Source organism: Cervus elaphus, chromosome 9 (assembly GCF_910594005.1).
Source record: "Cervus elaphus chromosome 9, mCerEla1.1, whole genome shotgun sequence".
In the NCBI taxonomy this organism is placed as follows: Eukaryota; Metazoa; Chordata; class Mammalia; order Artiodactyla; family Cervidae; genus Cervus; species Cervus elaphus.
Window position 1 is genome coordinate 109409085 of NC_057823.1, and position 21189 is coordinate 109430273.

At 50.2% G+C, this 21189-nt stretch overlaps 1 pseudogene; it reads right to left on the reverse strand.

Moving 5' to 3' along the window:
* LOC122700694 overlaps positions 1–21189 on the reverse strand; it is a 65805-nt pseudogene that overhangs the window by 39905 nt on the left and 4711 nt on the right.

Below are 21189 nucleotides of genomic sequence, written 5' to 3' on the forward strand. Positions count from 1 at the left end.
TTGCACCAATTATTTGGTTCCTAACACCAATGGATAAAAGTTTGAAAAAGCCATGCTGTTAGTCAAGGGAGTATAGAATCAGCAATTCTTATCTACTTCTGTAGTAAATAAGAAGGTATTGTCTTCTCTTACTAGATTCACAATCGAGTGTTTTTTTTCTAAACTATGTATATAGCATAGGGGGCCTAGAATACGTTTTGGGTTTAAGGATAGGAGTAGAAGAGGTAGGATGGGTAATGATATGAGAGCATTTTCTCATGTAAAAGATGGAGAGATACTGTTTATGTGGTGTGTGTATTTGCCTCACTGTGTTGTAATGAGTATATATAAAGCGTATAGGGCAGCAATTACTATATGAATTCCTGTTGAAATAATTGCAATGTTTGATCACGAGAAGGATATTGCTACAGATATCTCTGCAATCAAGTTAATAGTTGGGGGTAGAGCTAGGTTTGTTTAACTTGCTGGTAATCATCAGGTTGCTATTAGTAGGAGGAACATTTGTAGGCTTTAGGCTAGGATTATTGTTTGACTATGGACCTGGTAATTTGAATTTGCCAGGCAGAACAATACAGAGGATGTAAGACTATGGGCAATTATTAGGGCTGTGGCTCCTATACCACTTCAAGGTGTTCGGGTAAGGTTAGCAAAGTGCTATGTGGCTGACAGAAGAGTATGCAGTGAGTGATTTTAGGTCTGTCTGGCATAAGCAAATGGAGCTGCTTATGATTATGCCTCATAAAGACAATAGAGTGAGTGGATACCCTATGAAGTCTGTTAGTGGGTTTCAAATTATTGTAATTCCTAATTCATAGTTTACCATAGCATCCAAAGTTTAGTAGTGCTGGCAGCATAGCCAGAACTATGAAGCCTGCAATAGGGGCCTCTTCATGTGCTTTAGGTAGTCAAAGGTGGAGGCCATAAAATGGTATTTTTACTATAAGGGCAATTATGCATACTAACCATATGAAACCATTGGATCAAGAGTTGGATACTGATTGGGCTCAGCATTAGAATATTTTAAGGTCCTACTGTATTTTGAATGTAGACAAGTATCCCTAAGAGGGGGAGACAACTTACTAGGGTATAAAATAAACAGAGACCTGCATTAACATGTTCTGCTTGATTTCCTCTTTGGGTAATGATGATGAGTGTTGAAACTAGTGTTGCTCCAAATAGAATATATAAAATAATTAATTTTATGGCAGTAAATGTTACAATTAAAATAATTATAGTATGACTAGCAGTGATAATATTTTTTTCTGGTAGAGATTCTTTTAATATGTGGTGTTGACGGTTAGTATAACGGGTGATAACCATGTAGTTAAAATCAGTGGTGGGGCCCATAGGGAGTGGGAGAAAACTAATGAGAAATTGAAGCTGGTATCATTGATTAAGGAGGAGTAGGCTTGTGAGTCTAATTAGTAGGCTATGCGTGGTGGTGTTAATTCAGGTTAACCTGATGATCAGGTTAGTGGTATTGTTGCTGACCACAATCTTGGCCTTCTCTGCCCACTGAAGCTGAATGAAAGAACATGGAGACTGAGTCTGGAGGAAATAGAAAGCTGGCTCCAATTCTCAGCTGGCAGAGAGGAGAACCCAGCAGGCTCATGCCTCAAGACCTGTGCCTGCCCCCCTTGAGGGGTCTAGGGGCTCATAGAAGGAAGGGCTCACAGTCAGGAGGCAGTATGATAAACAAAGGGGATAGGGCTTTGATTTCTTCCTCTTGCATTTATTCACAGTCGCATCAGTTCAGTTCAGTTGCTCAGTCATGTCTGACTGATGATGGCAAAGACTGAAGGCGGGAGGAGAAGGGGACGACAGAGGATGAGATGGTTGGATCGCATCACCGACTCAATGGACATGGGTTTGAGTCAACTCCGGGAGTTGGTGATGGACAGGGAGGCCTGGTGTGCTGCAGCCCATGAGGTCGTAAAGAGTCGGACACGACTGAGCGACTGAACTGAACTGAAACCACTCCAGTAGATGCTTCCAAGTGTGTAGCCCAGAGCGTTCTGCCTGAGGGAGTTGAGATCACACAGGTAAAACGTGTAACAGCTCACAGGGTGCTCAGGACTGTGGAACTGACAGCCCTTCCTGGGCAGCCAGGACCCTGAGCAGAGATGAGAGCCTCACCCCCTCGTGGTCCCCGGGAGAAGGAAGCTGATCAGCCTGCCGGCCAGTCCGAGCCACTGCTGGGAGGTCCCTGTCTACCCTGACCACTGGAGCGGCCCCGGGGGCCCACTCTCTCGGGCCCCACCGAGCCCCTGCCCCACACCCATGTGGAGAGTCCTTCCAGGCCATCATGAGGGGAATCTGTGGTGGGAACTCAGCAGAAAGCCGTGAGGGCAGCTGGGACCTTCCTTCACCGAGGATGTCACATCACCAGGTACACTGAGGTCAAGCAGGTGGCGGGGAGGCCGTTTCAGATGGTGGTCTGTAGTGAAAAGCAGACAGGACACGGGGAGGCAGGGGCTGACGGGTGGCGAGTCTAGAGAGGCGCCTTCTTGGAGGAGGGGGAATGCTCAGACTGAACTGCATCTGGGCTCGGAGCTCCAGCGGGCCGGCCGGTGGCTGAGGAGGGCAAGGCTGGGGTTCGGCCACAGGAGCGGTGCATCTGGCCTCTGGTAGAGTTTCTGCTCCCCAAGGACTGGGGTTATTGTCTGTCTCCTCATGGCTGTCCCGTGCCTGGAACACGACCTGGCCGGAGCCAGGTGCTAAGCAAATATCTGTGAATAAGTGGACGGTGCCAGTGTGGAGATGCGCAGGTCAGGCGGCGTCAGGCTGCAGAGTGGGGGTTAAGTAGATTAGGAGGCCGAGAAGGGAGAGAGACATACAGGGTTTCTGAGTCCGGACTCCCAGCCCCCTTGGGCTCGGCTCCACCCAAGCCCGTCTGTTCCCCAGACACTCTGTTTTCTATGGTACATTCCCTCTAGCCTTCACTCACCCGCATGTCCTGTCCTGAATGACTTAAAAGCAGCTCCAAGTCTGTTCCTCCCACCTGTGCCTGAAGCCTCTTTATGCTTAAGGTGGGGGATCCCAAGGGCGCCCCCTGAGATGGGGCCCCTTCCCTGCCCGGGGACGGGTGCACCTTGTCTGTGCTGTGGACTCTGCTCTCTGCAGTTGTCTGCCTGTTCGGGTCTCTGCCTGACCCAGCGCCGGGAGTGTTCACGGGTTGGTGTGTCCCCGCTGAGTCTAGCAATCCACCAGGCTGAGTCCTGCTGGCCTGCATTGTGACACTGCCATTTACTGGTGACACAGGGCCCAGCCTGGAGCACCGCTGACCACGTGTCCACTGGTCTCAGTTGGACCTCGCTGTTGGGCTGGGAGCCAGATGGTCAGTGCTGCTGGTGCCTGTGGGCATGGCTGCCATCACAAGCCTTCTCCTTGGGGCTCAGCAGCTGAGCCGTCAGGGCGTGTGCAGAACGCCCTGCAGACCGGCCCAGGGGGTCAGAGCTGGGACTCAGCCAGAGAGCGGAGTCCCCGACGTGGGGCCTGCCCTCCATGAGGACACTTTCCGGCCTCCTGGGCTCTGTTTTGTCCGACCTTCGAGGAACGGGCGGAGCTGCTGCGCTCATCCTGGCCCACCCGCTCCAGAGCTGCCCTCACAGACCTCCCCTGCACTGGGGTCTGACCAGTACATTCCTGGTCCCAGCACCAAGCCAGGGCGTCCCAGGGCCCCTTCAGTTAAGGGGTCAGGGGAAGCAGAGCCGCCTTGTTTTGAGCTAGAGGAGGAGTCGTGTGGGCAGAGTTCTCATTTCCTCCAGCGACACTTGTGGCTTACGGCGCCCAGGGCTCCCAGCCAGCCTGTGGGCCGCCGTGGGACACCGTCTCCTGTCGGCCCCTCTTCTGACTGCTTGGCCCATGTTCTGACTGCTCCGGACTTGGTGCTCCTGGGTTGAGTGTCTATTGTAATTGGCTAGGGTCTGGTTTTTTGTTTTTTTTTTTTATTCAGTATTTTTTTTTTTTTTTTTGAAGTATAGCTGGTTTACAATGTGTTAATTTCTGCTCATAGCTCAGAGATACACTTATACACACATATACATTCTTTTTAAAAATATTCTTTTATAGTTTATCATTGGACACTGAATATTGTTCTCTGCTATGCAGCAGGGCCTTCTTTAACCATTCTACTTACAAAAGCTGCATCTGCTGACCCCAGCCTCCCACTCCATCCCTGCACCGCTCCCTCCTCCTCGGAGAGCGCCAGTCTGTTCCCTCTGTCCCCGAGTCCATTTCTGTTTCATGTGTGTGTGCTCAGGTGTTCATTTGTGTCTGACTCTTTGTGACCCCATGGACTGTAGCCCACCAGAGTCTTCTGTCCATGGGATTCTCCAAGCAAGAATTCACCACTGGGAGAGTGCAGGTTTGTGGTCACTCTGACCTGTCTCAGACCTCTCAGAGGCTGTCTGCTGGGTGAGTGCAGGCTCGTGGTCATTCTGGTCTGTCACAGACCTCTCAGACACTGTCTGCTGTGAGTACAGGCTCATGGTTGCTTTAGTCTGTCACGGACCTCTCAGAAGCCATCTGCAGGGTGAATGTGGGCTCCTGGTCACTCTGGTGCACAGTTTCCACAGGGCTGTCGAGAGGCACTGTGTGGCTGCCCCAGCTGGGGGCCACTTATTGCACTCTTGCTGCCCCTAAGCTATGTCTGGAGAAGGCTAAACCCCAATGAGAAGCTACTTTCAGACTTCAGCTCACATGCCAGGAACTAGTCTTCCAGCCTAAGCAGGTCACTCGGGGTTTCCTGTGTTAGTGCTCACAGCTCACATCCCCTAGAGAGTGGGCCGGCTCTGGGGACACATGTCCTCTGCTGCTAAAGCTGACATTAGACTGTGCTCCCAGGGATGGACCACAAGGGGTGATGGGAGAACGTCTGCCCTACCTGCTTGGAGGCACTGTGCCCCCAGCCCCTGCCTTCTCCCCACTCAGGTACGGAATGTGGGAGAGCAGGAGGGGGTACCTGGGTCTCCAGTGGGACCCTCTCAGCAAAGCTGGGCCTGGGTCAGGCTTGGAGGGTGTGACCGAGAGTTTGCTGGACAGGACGCCACATTTAGAGGGCCTCCTGCAGTGTAGGTTTCAGGGCTAAATAGCGACTAAGTGCAGAGCATGGTGGCTGAGCTGACGAATGTGGATCCTGCAGGCTGAACGCTGAGCCCTTAACGTTGGAAGATTGTCTGGAGTCACAGGACGTGCTTGCTCTCTCTGCTGAGATGATCTCAATGGGGACCCAGGTTCCCCCTCTTACTCTCTCGAAGCTATCAAACTGAAGCCACTCCTCATGGTGAGCTCTGAGGAACCTCAGGAAAGAGAAGAATAGCTGCTTTCCAGCAGCCATCAGACTGCAGCCACTCCCCACTGTGATCCCCAAGGAAACTCAGAAAGGAGAAGTCAGGATGCTGGTCCTAGGTGGTGAGGTGTACATCAAAGGGGATGATTTCAGTGAGATGGCTGGTGCATCTTCCACACATAGAAAAGTGCTAAGTTCCTTAACTTTAGCTGCTGCCCCCTGGTTTTGAAGTCCTAAAAGATTTGTACTGTATAAAACAACTCTCAACACCTGTATTATAATATTATTATGTCTATCCATATGAAGTAGAGACTTTCCTAAGGACATCAAAGACAAATCTCAACATTCAGCACACTCGCACCAGTGGTGGGCACTCCCGAAAAGATGCAACTAGTGGGGCAATTAGAAACCTCATCACCCCTTTTCCCATAAGATTGTGGAATGCACGCTGACACTGGGGAATTGTTATGGGGAAGAACAAAATCTGACTCCATGTTGAATGTTTTACTTTAACCTTTGCTTCCTGCCGGTCTGTTTGCTACAGGGATGCTGTCTATACATAATGGCCTGCCTCAGGAAACCCCGGCCCTCTACCTCCATCCAGGACCTGTCCACCTGTGGATGGCTATAGGAGGGAGAAAGTAACACATCTCCCTCAGAGGCTGGCCATTCCAGATATTTGCCAGATTAGTGGCCTTTTTACTTTATTTCCTCACCTCCCAGATCTGTGTTCTATGAAAGACACTGGCATCCAGACGCTGATAAAATGGTTTCTTAGAGATATTAGTCTGCTATCTTCTCAGCCTGCCAGCTTTCCAAGTAAAGTCATATTACTTGCCTTAGCACCTCGCCTCTGATTTATCGCCCTGTTGTGAGGCATGCAGAGTGAGCTTGGACCTGGTAACAACCCCACATACCTTGCAGTCAAAAAATCAAAACATAAAATGGAAGCAATATTGTAAGAGATTCAATAAAGACTCTGAAAATGGACCATATAAAAAGATCTGAAACCAAAAACCGAAAGGAACTCAGTGGTTGTCTGAAATATTTAGAAAGGATTTAGTACCCCTCTTGCCAATATCCCCTGAAGCCACAGTAGACAGTTAGGCCCTGTTCATTCAGGACACCATCTCCAGACCCCAGCTGGAGGTGCTCTGCCCGCAATGCACTCCTGGGTCTCAGGAGTAGAAGAAACACAACCTAGGGGGTCTCCTCTGTGGTCCAGGGGAGCATCACATTAGCCACCCTGTCTCCCTGCCCATAATAAATAAGGAGGGTTGTCAGCACCTGGGAAAGTGATGCTGTGGGCACCTGGACTGCCTCATCCTTGTGAGATTTGGTGTGAAGACAACACAAAAGGAGAACCAACCAAGAGGGATCCAGGGAGCAGTGAACCCCTCTTCACAGGGACCCTGTGAGACCCAAGACTCACTCTGCCCACCCTGCTCTGACTTTTGGGAACTGGCCTTTGCCATTCTCTGGGCAGGAGGTGGGAAGGTCAACAGGGTCTCTCTTCTACCTCCTGAGACCCAGGTGGGCACCAGGGGAAGCAGCCCTCCACCTGGCATCCAGAGAGGGTGTCCTGAATGCACAGGGCCTAACCGGTCAGTGAGGCCGACCGTCGTCCACAGTGCACTGACCTGCTGCAGGGTCTCGGGTTCCCTGGCATCCAGCTCCCCCATCGCCAACCCCAGCTTGGTGTCTTGGGGCCCCTCACTGGCGGGCACCCAGCAGGTGAAAGCTGCATGTCCAGCGAGAAGGAGGAGAAGCCGGTGGGGCAGGGGTCCAGCATGGAGTGTCCAAGGCCCCTCTGCTCCCCCAGGAACACCCAGCCCGCCTGCCGTGGGCTTTCTCCTCTTCAGTACGTGTCTTTGTGGCTGATGTTGTCAAACACCTTCCTCTGGAAGAGAAGGCTCCATGACCGTGGAAGGGATGGAGGTGAGGAGGTGCTGTAGCCCTAAACCCAGAGAGCTTCAGAACTAACTTCCCTGAGCCCTGAACGTACTGCCTGTTACATCTGTACCAACCGAGGCCAGATCCAGGCAGATTCTCTGTGGAAACACTTTTCTGTCCAACAAGAGAGGACTTGTTAACCCACAGCTGAACCCCGAGACGTGGGACGTGCTGTAACTGTGGAGACTGCAGGGAAGGTGTTTGAGAGGCTTCTTCCCGGGCGGCTCCCCGAGGCCCCTGGAGTTACTGGACCCAGAGGGGGAGCACTCGCGCTTCTCTCCTCACTGCAGGCCAGACGGTGCCCCCAACCACACAGCCCTGCTCCTCCGCCTTCCTGAGTTCAACAGAAACCCCCCGGTCACAAGGCCAAAGCGCAGTCTTCTTGGTGAGCAGATCAGAGGCCGGTGGGAAGAGGGGTGGAGGCTGCAAACTTCTTTGTAGAAGAAAAACACGGACCTGTGTTCCCGTGTGTGGTGGCCGCATGCTGCAGTAATTGGTGTTCCCCACACAATTATGGGTGGGTTTTAGTTTCTGTATTTTCTAAATTTCTTTTTTTTTTTTAAACAGCTGCATATTATGAGAAAATTTTTGCAATCAACCATGAGCACTTGCAAAATAAGCTCTTATTTTTTTTCCTTTTCCTAAAATGTCGCAGTTTTTTATGGTGACAGATGAACCGCCTCTTACTTTTAAGTATTCATTTAATTGGCTGCGCTGGGTCTTAGCTGTGGCATGCAGGGCCTTCAGTTGCAGCATGTGGGAAATAGTGCCCTGACCAGGGATTGAACGTGGCCCCCTGTGTTGGGAGCTCAGAGTCCTAGCCTCTGGATCAGCAGAGAATGCTGCGATCTCCTACTTAAAGCAAGGTTATTTATTTATTTTGGCTTGCTGGGTCTTTGCTGCTTTGCCGGCTTTTCTCTGGCTGTCGGGCGTGGGGGCTGCTCTCTCGTTTCTGCGCTGAACTTCTCCCTGTGGTGGCTGCTCTGCTGGGGAAGCAGATACTCCAGGCTCTTGTGCTGCAGTAGTTGTGAATGGACTTAGTTGCTCCACGGCACATGGGGTCTTCCCAGATCAGGGATTGAACCCGTGTCTCCTGCATTGGCAGGTGGATTCATAACCACAGCACCACCGAGGGAGTCATTCCCCTCCCCGCGTCCTGCCAACATCCCATTTTAAAAAAAGGCTATAAATAATCTGTTTAGTAAGTTTTCAGGAGTCTGAGCTCTGAGGTCAGCGTCTGGGTGTCATTCTCCCAAAGGCATCTTGGCTTCAGATACTGGCTGGGCTCATGAGTCCAGTAAGCAGGGCAGGTCTGGTGGCTGAAGACAGGCTTGGCCTCTAGAGCTCTGCCCTCACCGCATCACCCAGGGTCCCTGAGCCCTGGCAGCCAAGTAGAGCCGCGCGCAGGCGGGGCTGGTACAGCCACGAGGCCGCCGTGGTCAGGGTGGAGCGTGCGGCGAAGGCAGCTGGCTGTCCGTCCCGTGACTGCTGGTGTCCTGTGTGACCGTGCAGGGCAGTCACGGTGTCAGGTGGGGCCTGGCCGCTGTCCTGGGGACAGGATGGGACCTCAGAGAGCTCGCATCCCCACTCCCCATCTCCCAGCTCCGCTTCAGATCATGGCTTGTGGCTGCTGGCAGCTCCCTGGGCTGGGAGGCTGTGTAAAGCACCAGCCTCCTTGCTCAAGGTCAGCTGAGACCCCCAGCTCTGGGGTCACACACCATCTGTGCCACCATCCAGGTCATCCCACTTCTGTGAGGGAGGGCCTGTGTGGGGCTGTGGGTGATGGGGGATTTGGGGGTGTTGTGGGCTGGCCCCTGGAGTCAGCTTTTTGAGGGGAGGGGAGGGAGAAGGTTTGACCTGCTCAGCCTTCCAGGGGATTCCAGGCCCAGCTCTGGTGGGAGGTGCAGGTGAGAAGCCCCTGCAGGTTTCTGGATCCCCACCGCTTTTCAGTTGAAGCCCCTCTGCCTACACCACCCCTAACTCTCCCTCCCATGGCCCCGGCCTGAAGCCACAGAAGATGGGGAGTTTACGTGGCTTCCCTTCCTGTAGGGAAACGAAGCCACAGACAAACACGTTCCTTTAAGAAAGCATAGAAACCGGAAAATAATAGTGGGTGGTTATCACTGACGCGGTTCACGTAGAGACACTTCACAAGCCTGGCACATGGAGGGAACTGAGGGCCGTTGCCCCCAGTCCTAGACTTCGCACCCTCCGTCCCCCGCCCCGTGGCCCACTCTCCCCTTGGTGTCTTCTGGTGGCCGGGCGGACTTCAGCCTCCTGAACCCCTTCTGGAAGGACCAGGCCAGGGCAGAGGTCATTCACAGAGGGGAGGGTGTGGTCGACCTTAAGAACCCCATTGCCCCCACTCTGTGTCGGAGCTCAGTTCCGGGTCTGAGCAAGCCTGGCTTCCTGGTGCTGTCCCCACCCTCACTCACCCAGGGTGGGGGGCTTTGTGTCCACCTTGTCCCCTCGTGCAGCCTGGTCACCCCGGGACCCGTGCTGTGTGTGCATCTGCCCTGCTCACAGCTCACCGCGGGGCCCATCAGACTTCACTCATGAAAGGGAAGTGTAAGGATGAACTTTTCCATGGTTAAGCATTTCAAGGCGCGACAGCGTTGACCACAGCACACGGACACAGGTACGAGGCCCATGCAGAGAGAAGCCACCGTGTGGGCTTCAAGGACCCTCCGTGTGGGGGTGGGATGAGGGCGGACAGGGATTTCCTGCAAACGCCGCTCCAGGCTCTGTTCTCGGCAGGGTGAAGACTGTGGGCACTGCCTGTCTGTGGAGGGGCCCTGGGGCTGCCCAGCTCAGCAGGAACGGCAGGGTTGGGAATGGAGGTCGGCCTCCCTTAGCACCCCTGACCTCACACTCCCTCATCAGGGCAGCCCAGTGCCTAAACAGCCCCTTCCTCATCTAGCTCTGAAGACCTGGAAGGTGTAGGGGCTGGAGGACATGCAAGAAACAAATTCTGTAAAGCAATTATCCTTCTATTAAAAAATAAAAAACGATTGAATAAAAAAACAAAAAGGAAAGCAAAGGTGTGGCTTACATTCTCAGCCAGCCTCTGCCAGATTCCGCCTGTGCTTATGCATCAGACCAAAATGCTGGTGCTCCCACCCTGTATCACAGATGAGAATAGAGACACAGAGAGGTTGAGCATCTTGCCCCAGCTCACAGAGCTGCTGGGGCAGGGCTGAGAACTGGACCCCTGTGGTCGCATCTGGAGTCCAGATGCTGTGATGACCCTGAGGGAGCGGCAGAGACCAGACGGCCCATGCTGAGACAGGCGCGCGTGCACACACACACGTGCACGTGGCCTTCACCTTTGCGGCTACAGAAGTCAGAGGGAACCAGAGGGCCACCAGGAGAGGCCAAAGGAGAGTCGGGGTCTATAAGGAGGAGAGGCCCCACTTCCCAGGAGGCCAGGGAATTCCCTTCCCTGGTGAGTCTGACTCCACTCTGCATTCCTTTCCCTGGACCCAGGAACTGACTGTCCAGTGACCTAACTGAGTTGGCTCCAGAATGATGCCTTCCCAGGGGTTCAGCTACGACTGGACTCCACTACTGTCAGTGATAAGTGGGGAATGAGTACATAGTCTGGGCTTCAGATTTGTTTGGAGACAAAATTTATTAGAAGAGGAGTACTAAAAAACCACGAAGGCAATTGGCATGAACATCTCCAGAACACTTAAGAAACCCTCTGCTGTTTATCTACCTCCTCTCCTGCCACGAAAGTGGAAGGTCTATTTAACAAGTAATTCTTGCTTATCACACTCTTTCTTTAAAATATTTATCATATATTTATTTATTCAGCTGTGCTGTGTCTTAGTTGCAGCGTGTGGGAGCTAGTTCCCCAATCAGGTATTGAACGTGGGTCTCTGAATTGGAGTCTTGACCCCTGGCCCACCTGGGAAGTCTCTCCTCATACTCTTGGTGACAGTAACGGGTCATAGGCCTCCTCTGAGGCCCCCTGAGAGCTGAGGCATGGGGTGGCTGCAGTAATCCTCCTGTGGCTAAGGTGTGGTTTGTTGGTCATGACTCACTCACACTCCCTGCAAACATAGGGCTTCTCCTCTGTGTGTGTCCTCTGGTGTCTGATGAGGACGGACTTCCGACTGAAGGTTCGCCCACACTCCCCACAAACATAGGGCTTCTCCCCTGTGTGTGTCCTCTGGTGTGTTATGAGATGGGCCTTCTGACAGAAACTTCGCCCACACTCCATGCAAACATAGGGCTTCTCCACTGTGTGCGTCCTCTGGTGGGTGATGAGGACGGACTTTTGACTGAAGCTTCGCCCACACTCCCCGCAAACATAGGGCTTCTCCCCTGTGTGTGTCCTCTGGTGGGTGATGAGTGCTGACTTCCGATGGAAGCTTCACCCACACTCCCCGCAAACATAGGGCTTCTCCCCTGTGTGTGTCCTCTGGTGTGTGATGAGTGCTGACTTCCGATGGAAGCTTCGCCCACACTCCCCGCAAACATAGGGCTTCTCCCCTGTGTGTGTCCTCTGGTGTGAGATGAGATGAGCCTTCTGACTGAAGCTTCTCCCACACTCCCCGCAAACATAGGGCTTCTCCCCTGTGTGTGTCCTCTGGTGGGTGATGAGTGCTGACTTCCGATGGAAGCTTCGCCCACACTCCCCACAAACATAGGGCTTCTCCCCTGTGTGTGTCCTCTGGTGTGAGATGAGATGGGACTTCTGACTGAAGCTTCTCCCACACTCCCCGCAAACATAGGGCTTCTCCCCTGTGTGTGTCCTCTGGTGTGAGATGAGATGGGACTTCTGACTGAAGCTTCGCCCACACTCCCCGCAAACATAGGGCTTCTCCCCTGTGTGTGTCCTCTGGTGTGAGATGAGATGGGACTTCTGACTGAAGCTTCGCCCACACTCCCCGCAAACATAGGGCTTCTCCCCTGTGTGTGTCCTCTGGTGTGTGATGAGGTTGAAGTTCTTACTGAAGCTTCACCCACACTCCCCGCAAACATAGGGCTTCTCCCCTGTGTGTGACCTCTGGTGTGTGATGAGGTTGAAGTTCTTACTGAAGCTTCACCCACACTCCCCGCAAACATAGGGCTTCTCCCCTGTGTGTGTACTCTCGTGTGTGATGAGACTTGACCTGTCCTTGGAGCCTTGCCCACACTCTCCGTACGTGACCCTCATATTCCCCGAGACCCCTGTCCCTGTGAGCAATGTGCCTGTGTCCTCTGGATTCAGTTTCTGGCGTGTGCTGGGCTCGTCTTTCATTCTCTCATGCACCCCAGATCCCCCCATTTGTCCTCCGGTTGAGTAGGAAGAGGCCCTGGAAATCCTCTTCAACCTTACGCTTTTCAGCAATTGTTGGGGCCTCTCCTTGACCTCCTGACCCTCAGGTTTGTCGCTCGGGCTGTGTGGATCTGAATATTGCTGATTTTGATTGCTTGGGCAGGGATCCTCTGGTTGGAGGAGGTCTCTTTCAGATGGTCTCAGGAGAGTCTGAGTGGGGTGACTGCGTTGGGTGTGTTGGCTGAGGAATTTCTGACTGGAGAAGGCCAGAGAGCAGAAGGCACATGGGTGGATCTTGGGCTTCGGTTCTGCTGAAAGAGGAAGCTTTTGGTCAGGTAGCTGGTTTGCCTCGGTCAGGCCTGCCTCACTAATTATCTAAGTGCTGACAGTGCACGATTTGTCTCCCATCAAGTGTCTCTTTACAGTCCACTTTTCCATTCCACTCTTATTCTCTACATCTACAGAAATCCAGGAAGCTGGTGTCAAGGGCCTTTTCTACATATCACCCAGATAGGGGACCTTCCAGCAGCATCAGAGGCAGCATCTCTCCTGATAGAGGTGGATCTGTAGGGACTTTCCCTGCCTGTAAGTATCTGAAATGTCATGTCACAGTGGCCACAGGTATTTACCCTACTGAGGGATAAGACTTGATGACTTAGGTGGAATCTCCTGAGAGGCTCCCTGTGAGGGGAAAGGGTCTATTAAGTTAGGGGCGCCTGGCCTGGAGCTCTCTGCATATGGGAGGCAGCACAGGGGGTGGTTAGAGCAGGTGTGGGTAAACCTGACTTTGTGGCTCCTTATTCAAAGAGCAGCCTTTGTGCCGATCTCTGCAGGAAGTGGGTTTGAGACTGGATGAGACCGAGCGGCCCAGGTCCCACTGACTACAGGTCTCTGGCTCCTGCTGCCCAGACTGTTTCACAAATTGCTCTTCTCTCAGTTTCCCATAAATCATAAAATAAAGGCATATCCTTTCTCCAGCCTCACCAGTACTCATACCTCATTTATTTCATTCAGGCTTAGTCCATTTAACATGCACTAGGAAGCCCTATTTAAAAATACCTGTCCAGCAAGATTCTTTACACCTTCACTCCCAAGCATCTTCGGCCAGCCCACTCTCCCCTCATGTCTGGCAATGAACTGACCTCTGAGGGGACTCCCCGCTGCTGTCTCTTCCCAAAAATGAACCAAAGCATCATCTTAGCACAGAGAACATGCTGCTTGCAGCTGAAAGACTTGCGGTTGTTCTGTGTCACCCAGGAGGACCCCTGGGGCCTGCACGTGAACACAGGCCCTGAGGCTTCCGTGTCCCATCCAGCCTCCTTCCTCTCCCTCTGTGCTTCCTCCCGTGACCCCTGGCATGGCCTCTCCTCCCGGCCCTGGGTCTGAGGCACTGGCTGCTCCCCTGCCTGGAATCCTTTCCCGCAGGCGTTATCTCTGCACAGACCCTGCCGCACCGTCCTGCACCACACCCCACCCTCTGCTCACGCTGAGCCGAGGCACGTTCCCTGCGCTGTTTCCCTCAGAGCACCAGCCCCTGTCTGGTGTGAAGCCCCTGCTGCCCCAGGGCAGTGGTTCTGTCTGTTTCGGTGCGTGGAGCCCTGTCTGGCACAGAGCATGAACTCACATGACAACAGACTGGAACAGTAACTGAATGCACATCACTGCACTTGTGTGCACCCCGATGTTCATCGCAGCACTGTTTATAATAGCCAGGACATGGAAGCAACCTAGATGCCCATCAGCAGACGAATGGATAAGGAAGCTGTGGTATATATCCACCATGAAATGTTACTCACCCATTGAAATGAATTCATTTGAATCAGTTCTAATGAGATGGATGAAACTGGAGCTCATTATACAGAGTAAAGTAAGCCAGAAAGATGAAGACCATTACAGCATACTAACACATATATATGGAATTTAGAAAGGTGGTAATGATAACCCTATATGCAAAACAGAAAAAGAGACACAGATATACAGAACAGACTTTTGGACTCTGTGGGAGAAGGCGAGGGTGGGATGTTTCAAGAGAACAGCATCGAAACATGTATATTATCTAGGGTGAAACAGATCACCAGCCCAGGCTGGATACATGAGACAAGTGCTTGGGCCGGGTGCACTAGGAAGACCCAGAGAGAACGGGTAGAGAGTGAGGTGGGAGGGGGGATCGGGATGGGGAATACATGTAAATCCATGGCTGATTCATGTCAATGTATGACAAAAACCACTACAACATTGTAAATTAATTAGCCTCCAACTAATAAAAATAAATGAAATAAATAAATAAATGTAAAAAATACTAATGACTAAGGAATTCCATTTACTTTCTTTAAATTGGCAGATGTCATTCATAAATTTCCTAGTGTGACTCTTTAAATATCTTTGTCCTATAAATATTTTAAAATAAAATGTCTATATTTTAGTGAAAAAAAAAAAAGAAATGGGAGGGAATAAGGAAGAAAGAGGTAAAGGGCAGAGATCTGGTAGGTGCTAGAAAACTTGCTTTTTGCTTCTAAGCCTTTCAGCAGAAGGTGATGTTACATATTTTTTTGCATGAAATATTAAAAATTAGAACTAGCATTTTTACCATAAAAAATTTTTCCTAACAATCATATGACAAGATTAAATTCTGAGGCATTTTAATTGCAACTCTACTGACTTTGGACTGGACTGTCCTCTGCTTCGAAATCGGACCACGGAGGCTCCCAGGATGGGGTCGGGTGCTGGAAGAGGGCTGACACTCACCTCTCCCGGTCGCGAGCTCACTCTTCCCCCGGCTGTCCCGCTTGATGCCAAGGTCCTGACTATACTCGTCCCCGTACCAGACCAGCAGCTCACAGCCCGGCCTGACCACCTGGCAGGTTCGGTAGAAGATCTGCCCGTGATACTGGAAGGCCACCAGGTTCTGCTCCTCGTCGTCCCGGGCACAGTTCACATACCTGGGGGCGAGGCCGGGAAAGGGAAAGAAATCTCAGGTGATGAGTGCCCTCCACTCTGCGACCACGCCCAGCTCCTTGCCTTCCGCCTCTGAGGCCGCCCCTCATGTGGACCTTCTGTTCACACCTTCGACCAGGCCATGTGAATTTCCATGCTTTTCTCTTCTTACCTAATTAGCCATTTTCCGGAGCCCAGTTTAAGACTCATCTCCACCTGGACTGTCCGTGAGGCTGGTGACCTCCAGCTCCTCTAAACTCTGAATTAAGTTCTCTTTCATCCACAGGACTTGGTGCTCCTTGGCTAACACGCAGCCCTCAGCACTCACCCCAGCCTGCCTTCTCTCCCGAGGCTTTCTCCCATCTCCCCACGTGTATCCAGGGTCCTATTCACTTGCTCACCCCCTCCCACGGAAACATGGAGAGAGCTTTGATATAGCTTGAGACAGGGAACAGTAATAGTTTGTTCACTGTCTGCCTGTCCTGATGAAAGGGAGGCCCTCAGAGAATGGCCCCGCCTAGGGCCATCCTGCCCTACAATCCTTCTGAGGCCTCAGGGCCCACTTCTCACTGGAACCAGGCCTGAAGAGGTTGTTGCCCACATAGAGTCAAGGTCTCCTGTATATAGGTTATCCTGGCGCTGTGCAGTTACTCAAAGAGAAAAAAATTACGTTACTGTTCCTGAAATCAATTGGCTAATATCTGTTTGCAGTATGTTCTCCAAAAGGACATGGGTTGTGTGATCTGCTTCAGTAACGAAGTTCACTGTCTATCTGAACCATAAAGTGCGTGGTAAGTGTCCATTAAGTGAGTTAAAGTGTCCCTGGTGAATCTAGGCTCCTCAAGTTGTTTTCAAGTCCAGGAGTTTTGTTCAGCATATAGACTTGTATCTTGACGGCACATGCCATATTTTTATTTCCTTCTTTCTAGTGTCTTTTGAAATGAAAGAGCATGATATGGAGGGAAAAGAGGAAAGAAGATGTGAAAGCTGTTGAGGGAGCCGGGTTGAGAAGGAAAGGGGCGTGGAATGGAGGGAGTCTCAATGTCTACACACTGCAGACTCACTGCACTCACCTCATCCAGTTGGCCCAAGACGTGTCCTTTCCATCCACATACTCATAGCAGTTCCTCCCTTTGGTGATCTGAGAGTCAGAGAAAGAGTTACAAGCTTTCCTCTTTCTTTTATTTTTTCTTGGTAGGAAGATATAGAAGAGCTATTTCCCTGTGTAGTCATTGGTGCTTTTCAGCCTGCATGGATTCACCTGCCAGTCGGACCCCACGGTAAACCCCTTACTCATCATTCCAAGTCTGAGGCTCTTGGTTCATTGAAGGCAAGGGCTCCACAAGGGAGGAGTCACTTCTGTGTGTCTGTACACTGTGATCCTACCTCTCCTCTGACCTTTGGGTGGAAGTCCTTTGTGTCTGTACACTGTGGTCCCACCTCTCCTCTGACCTTTAGATAGAGGTCCTGAGTGTCTGTACACTGTGTTCCCACCTCTCCTCTGACCTTTAGATAGAGGTCCTGAGTGTCTGTTCACTGTGGTCCCACCTCTCCTCTGACCTTTAGATAGAGGTCCTGAGTGTCTGTTCACTGTGGTCCCACCTCTCCTCTGAACTTTAGATAGAGGTCCTGTGTGTGTGTACACTGTGCTCCCACCTCTCCTCTGACGTTTAGATAGAGGTCCTGAGTGTACACTGTGCTCCCAGCTCTCCTCTGACCTTTAGATGGAAGTCCTGTGTTCACGCCCAGGGCACACAGTACACAGGGCTGACTGTGTCATTGCCGACCATGTTATCACCATCTGCGTCCTTGCATGTAGACATGAAGTACCCCCGACCACGTACAAGTGATTAGAGGCCAGAGGACAGGGAAACGGGTGCTTCTCACCTGCCAGGCGTATCCACTGTTGGCGGCCTCTTCATCGTCTGTGATCTGGCCCTCATAGGGGCCAAAGTGGAGGCCCAGCGGCAGATCGGACGGTTCGTTCCACACTCCAAGTCCAGCGGCAGGGATGCCCGACAGTCTGATGCTTAACCCAGGGGGCAGAGTGAGGGCTGAGCGGTTGGCATGCCCCTTTTCCACTGCACAGTCCTTTACAAAGGTTGGGGGCCCATGGGCAGCACAGCTGTCGATGAAGAAGTTCTGACACTCTTCACAATCTGGAGGTGAGAACAGGGATGAGAAGAGGTATAGTGATGTTGCTGGTCGTAACGCCCTTCAGAAGGAACTGGGGCATTCATGGCATTTGGCCTCGACCCTGCACCCGAAGTCATAGAGGAAGGGGATGGCCAGGGGACCAAATGGTGGGGTGAGGTTAGTGGACCAAGGCCCTGTAGCCCCTTCTCCGTGAGTGGGCCACCGGGGTCACTCACAGAGGTAGTCGTCATCCTGGGGCTCGCTGACCTCTTGGTATATGTGGCCCTTTCTTTCTCGTAAACTGTACCTCTTCACTCCAGTTTCTTTTCTTCTGAGTTCTAAGATGGAGAACAGAAGCTAAGCAAGGCTGGTGGGGTCTGGGGAATTAGTCCCTGTTTTATCAGAAAGTGTGAGATCTCCTACCTGTCCATCTATACACTTTGTTAAAACTTTCTTACATGTATTTTTCAAACTTTTACTTTTGTAATTTTATGTTTTAATGATACATTATTTATTTCTTCTCCACGCTGCATGCCTTGTGGGATCTTAGTTCCCTGAATAGGAATGGAACCCACACCTCCTGCAGTGGAAGCATGGAGTCTTAATCACTTCACCACCAAGAAGTCCATTCTCTATACTTTTTTTAATTTCCCTTTAACTACAGGTTCAGGAGACTGAGGCTCCACTGACCACAGATGCCCAGTTCAGTGATAGCATCCTGCACTTCCTGTTAGTAGGTTTAACTTCCCAACCTTCCTACTTAGGAAATAGTTCATCGACACATCTACTCAGAAAATATATGTTAAGGGCACATGACATGTAAGGCATTGAGCAGAGGTCTGGGCATAAACACTAACAAAGCATGGTCCCCATCATCACAGCTGGGTTTATCGAACTACTTGTAGGTGTCAGACTTTTGCATTTAATGTAAGGCTTTCAAGCACTGTATGAGTTATGTATCCTTATCTTCACTTTCCAGATAGCAATCAGGACCTCAGAAAATGTATAGATTTTCCCAAGGCCCCAATGCTAACATCATGACTCAGATCCATCCAGCTTAAACCCCCGCCTACCCAAAGACCATGCCACACACCTAGGTCACACTTATTAGCTTTTCTACAGGGATTAGAGGAAGTAATTAGAGGAAATCCTCAAATTTCTCTTACCGCCTTTTTGTCTGGGGTGCTGTCCAGGGGTCCTTGCTTTTCTGTGATGGGGCACTGGTTTCTGAGCCTGCTTGGAGCCACTTGTTTTCAGCAATTTTGCTACTCCGGGCAATTCCTTCAAACTAGATTCCTTACTTAATGGTGCCCTGGACATTCTCTTCCATGTAAGTAAGAGACAACATGCAGTTCTTTAGTTCTTTAGGACTTTATGAACTGTTTTGACATGCATGACTTTAGTTAATACTTTGACAATTCTTGGAAATACCTGATTTGGGGGCGGGGGGGGGGGGCGGGGAGGCCTGAACACTGGAATGTAACAAAAGGACCTATGTGGATAGTGAATCAAAACTAGAATTCATATCTTAAGCTTCTTCCCCTGCAACTTTCTGCATAAAAATGAGAGCAAGGCAGGGAGAATAGCTGGAGGTCAGGGAAAGAAGAGGGTAAGTGCTCGTAGAGAGATCCGGAGGGGTTGTATTAATTAGTGGCCCTTTGATGGATGAGGAAGTATGGACAATTACAGAGGGGAAAAACACATCTGGAAAATAAGGTGACAAAGCAGTGAGATTAAGAAGAGAAAAGACGATCGGCAGAAACACATTTAGACAATAAAGAAAATGAGATGAAAGTTGCAGGTTGCCATGTTCTAGAGACAATGTTTGGAATTAAAGTAGCTGGTCACATCAGTTCTCCTTGAACAAGGCTGTATGACTAGCTGATTCTCCTCAGTTTCCTGATCCATGAATTGGTATTCAGGCTAATTCTTAATATTATAGTGGACATGAAATTTAATAACCTTCAACAAATTGTTGTGTGAGCTATCTAATACAGTAAGAACGTGAGCGTACATCCCTGGTATCAATTTATTCCCTAAACTGCATCTATATTTGAAGTCTAGCTCACAGATACTATCTTCAGCATTCTTTGACCTTTCTACTCCTAGATGAATGCTTAAATGTGGAGTCACTCATTCTCAAAACATTCAGGGGCCCTCAGGGGCTTTGAGCTGGGCCGGGACTTCTGAGAATGAATGGGTGTGGGCTAGGCTCTCAAAGCTCACAACACAGGGGCAGGCTAAACACATGATTCCAAACAGGAGAGTTGCCTATTAGAGCTCAGAGGAGGAGCTGTTTCTCCTCCTGCAAGAAGGAGCATTTGAAATGATGCCCAGATGATGAGTTTCTACTCAAAAGTGGGTAATCTATGTGAAGTCCTTCTGTTGTTTTCTTATTTGTTGCTTTTCAGTCATCAACCTGAGGCTTCTCAGGGTTGTGAGTTGCTTCCTCTTATTGGAATGGGAGGCTCTGAGGTAGGGATCCTGTCTCCTTCTTCATCTTGGACTGTCCACTCTACAAACTGCCCAACATGTCCTTAAGCTTCCCTTAGTCAGATGTCTTAGCATATCCTTCCCTAGCACAGCACAAAAGAACTGAGGTTGAAAACATCTCTCAGATGAATGATATAAAGATGTATGAATAAGCTTCATAGAACTATGGAAGTTTTAATCAGTTTGTAAGGGGTTTAGAGAACGTGCATTGGTTTAGATTGCACTACCAGTGATACTGTGATCTCAGACATATAATCAAAGGTTTTTTACCTCATTTTCTGGATCTATAATGGTGATAGCTATATACCTACTTATAGGTACTGTAGGATTGATTTAAGGTTTAAGTAAGTTTATTCACATAAAATGCTTAAAGTCTGAAATATTATGAAAATAGTGTAACAACAGAACCGCCTACTACTGCTGTTGTTCTTACTAACTGTAAAGGTGGTGATGGTATCAGACAGTGTGCTAAAGATCCAGGGCAGGAAGGCAGCCGTCTCCAGGATCTCTGTATTTTCTCCTATTTTCCCCTGTGACTGGATCCATGAGGAGGACATTTTGGCAACAGGATTTGGGAAATACTCACCTTCTGGTGTTTACTGTGCTCCACTCTGAAGTCCAAAGAAGAAGGTTTACCTAAAAAATGGTGAGAATCAGTGTTTTGGTTGGGAAATGCTTCCAAACTCTGGGTATTCTAACTAAGGAGACATAATTCTGAGCCAGAGAGTGACAAAGACAGTGATTACCAAAGGAGGAATGGAAGATGATTTCTGTATCATCAACTCCCATGATTCCACTGGGGGCATTACATAATTATCTTAAAAATAAAAAAAAATTATGAAACTTCATCTGTGCCTCATCTGATGTTCATAAAGTATCTAATAAATTTAGTAGCCTTTCATGACAAAAGTACTCATCAATGTAGAAATACGAGGAAGTTACTGCAATGTAATAAATGTCATATATTGAAAGTCTACCTCTAACATCCTAGTCATCAGTGAAAAGCTGAAAACTTCTATGATCAAGAAAAAAACGCAAGGATGCCCGTTATCAACATTTCTGTTCACCATGATACTAGAACTCCTAGTCAGGGCTTTAGGTTAGAAATGGAAACAAA